The sequence below is a fragment of the Schistocerca nitens genome, chromosome 1, assembly GCF_023898315.1.
Source record: "Schistocerca nitens isolate TAMUIC-IGC-003100 chromosome 1, iqSchNite1.1, whole genome shotgun sequence".
Taxonomy (NCBI): Eukaryota; Metazoa; Arthropoda; class Insecta; order Orthoptera; family Acrididae; genus Schistocerca; species Schistocerca nitens.
In genome coordinates, this window is record NC_064614.1 from 656290607 (window position 1) to 656293824 (window position 3218).

Below are 3218 nucleotides of genomic sequence, written 5' to 3' on the forward strand. Positions count from 1 at the left end.
TGACCCTCCTTGCCATAAAGCGAGCAGGTTTTAGGTGCCCTTAATAAGTAATTATCGCACTGTATCCACCAATAAGAAGCTAAGATGGGAAATGCCTTGTAAGCACCACCATCAAAACTTGACTCACTACCTTCACGAAGAGGTATGTCGCAACGGTGCTCCATTTTTCGGTGACGTGACTGAGGACGCGTGCGTATGGTTGTAACGCATTCAAAAAAACTTACAGGAATTCAGGCAGGTAATGTTTACAGCAACTGCCGATATTTCGGCAGGAGTAGACCCCGCCATGTTCAAGGCATAAACTGGCAGTTCGTGCCTTGAGAAGGCGGGGTGTACTCCCGCCAAAATATCGGCAGTTGCTGTAACATTACCTGCCTGAATTCCCATAAGTTGTTTGAAAACTGTATACGCCAGGATAAACTCAGGTTTCCCATTGTAACGCACTCACCACGACGTCTTCCGGAACGTCGAAGGGAAGTTCAAAAAGCCTAGTCCCGAGTGATCGATTAACACTGTTCCCACGATGTCATCAGAAGTTTGAGTTTCAGCCAATATTAATGATAAAGAGGTGGATGCCTATCAGGTCCTCAGGATCTATTCTGATATCTTCCCGTACGAAGCGTTCGATTACAAAGGTTTTGGGTCGCGCGAATCCGGTACAAAGCCGATATTGATGGTTGACTTCCTATAGAAATGAGCCATATTGTGTCGATATCGTAGTTACTTGCGAGAAGCACAAGAGGCAAACAACCTCGCTTGCGCAACGCTCCGCGATGTGACATAGACAGGCGTCCAACCTGCGCTGCCGCAGGAGAGGAGCTGTGTATTTGAGACAAAGCCATTGGCATACCACCAATGCCTAACACCCGCCACATACTCGGCTGTAGAAACGCTGCGTTGTGCTACATCGTTTAGCAACACAGTTAGCTTCCGACTGTATAGCATCGCGTTGCTGATAAATGAGACAGCATTACCGTTTCCCCCCCCCCCTCCTACAACCCCCCCCCCCCCCCCCAACGAGTTCACGTCAGTGGTTGGCCAACACATAGCTTTCCTGGTTGCAAGAGCCTGCCGAAACGTCGGATTACATTTTATAAGTGGCCTACCGGGATCATGCGACAGCCGTGTCATCCTCAGTGGAGGTTGGGGAAAGGAGGGTCTTGGGGTCAGCACACCGTCTCCCGGTCCTTATGATGGTATGCTTGACCGAAGCCGCCTCTATTCGATCGAGTAGCTCCTCAATTGGCATCACGAGGCTTATAACACCCCCCACCCCTGCTTCCCGGGATTTGCAAAATTACTAGTTGATAATGACAGTGAATTATGAATTTTGACCCGCGTCGGGATAAGGCATCCGAATCCGAAGCAAATAATGATTATTCCGCGGGAAACAGGAGAAGTTATAACTTGATCGTTATTGAATGAGTAATTTCATTCAATAACGATCGGTAAATGAAATAATGGAAATAATTTGGAAATAAATTTTTCCAGTGGAAATTTTGCCGAAAGAAATGATTAAGTTGTAAAAGCAATTCAAAAATCGGTCGCCAGCTCAACTTATAAGCGACATTACTGTTAAGTACGTGAATAATTGTGTCAAAAATAAAGTTTACCTGTTTGTAGCGCAGCAGGTGGAACAGAAACTTTTACGTAAGTGCTGTGTCAGGCTCAGTAGTAATATAAAACACTGTCATAACAATCTAACTACATTTAAACATTAATGGTTAGCTTTCAATAAGTATTTTGATAGTTATTTTTTTCATATTTGTCAGCTAAGTGCAATGCTGACAACACAGATAATTATCTATCGAGATTTTGAATAATGGACTGTCATTCTGTCTTTAAAATTAGGTACTTTGCACAATTTAATCTACTGATAATGAAATATATTGCCAATAATTGATTAACTATGTTTTGAATGATAATAATTCATTAATTGGGGGGTTGCAGGTGGAATATGCTTTATAGTTTCATGAAATATCCTTGAACTAACTTCAGCTGAATATGCATTTAAATAAATCTTAATAATCAAATTTATTACTTCAGTCTATTATTAAGTTACCACGGTTGGCGTAAGCTTATTAAGTGTAGCAATTAACTACGATAACCAGTCGGAAATTGACTCTTCACCATCTATGCAAATAATTTGATAATTAACGTATTTTCTCTTGATAAGGGCGTGACACACTCGGTTCAATAAGGAAGTGATCGGAAGGAAGCTAATTGGTGCTATTGTCGGGTGGGATGTAATTGCAACACTTCGATTATAAAGTGCTTGTTATTAATTGTTCAACTTCAGAGAAAAGCACAGTCACTGGCAAGCCTTCTATAATTTTATCCTACGAAAATTACGTAGATCTTACTTCCCTCGTTGTCGGTGGATAGACGGAAGTCCACGGCAGCGACACAATGTGGCAGCGGGCTTTTACTGTTGCGACTTGGGCCCACAGTGCGCTTCACATTTAAGCCCTCGTTTCTTCCGCACTGTGCCCATTAATCCATAATAGCTTGCCCGGCCATGTTTCCAGATATGCCGACCATTACTTCCCCGTCGTACTTAGATCCACACACTAGCCGTTAGATGTAACACAGCTAGGACTAGCAGCACTCGACTGTACGTCTTACTCCGAGCACGGCGTCACTGCTCCCGCGCCCAGCGGCACGACAAAACAATTCTCTCTGACTTCAACGTTAAGTAAATATGCCCTGACTTGCCAGTGTTAAACATTACATAATTTGAACACAGTATTTACAATACATATTTACACTAGACAATACATTGTATACAAACAGTTTAATGTGTTAAGTAAGCAAAGAAATTCATAGCAAAAACTGCGTTGTAGCGCCACATGCTGAGTGCACCCCGAAAACTGGCAACAGCGCATGGCGGCCTGGATGGTCACCCAACCAAGTGCCGACCACGCCCGACAGCGCTTAACTTCGGTGATCTCACGGGAACCTGTGTATCCACTGCGGCAAGGCCGTTGCCCCATTACATTTTATGACACTCAAATTAAAAAGAGACACATCGGAAAAAGAAAAGGTAAGTAAACTGTTTATTAATTAAAACGGAACCACCACAACTGTTAATACATGTATCGCACTGTGAGAAACGACGTTCAAAGTCTTCATGGAAATATGTTTGCCGTTGCCCGCGTAAGGTTGATGGTACGAAGGTGTGCCCGCATCTCGTGGTCGTGCGGTAGCGTTCTCGCTTC

At 43.5% G+C, this 3218-nt stretch overlaps 1 pseudogene; it reads right to left on the reverse strand.

The window, feature by feature from the left end:
• Positions 1–2871: 2871 nt before the first annotated feature.
• On the reverse strand, positions 2872–2989 carry LOC126206518 (5S ribosomal RNA; annotated as a pseudogene).
• Between the last annotated feature and the right edge of the window lie 229 nt (positions 2990–3218).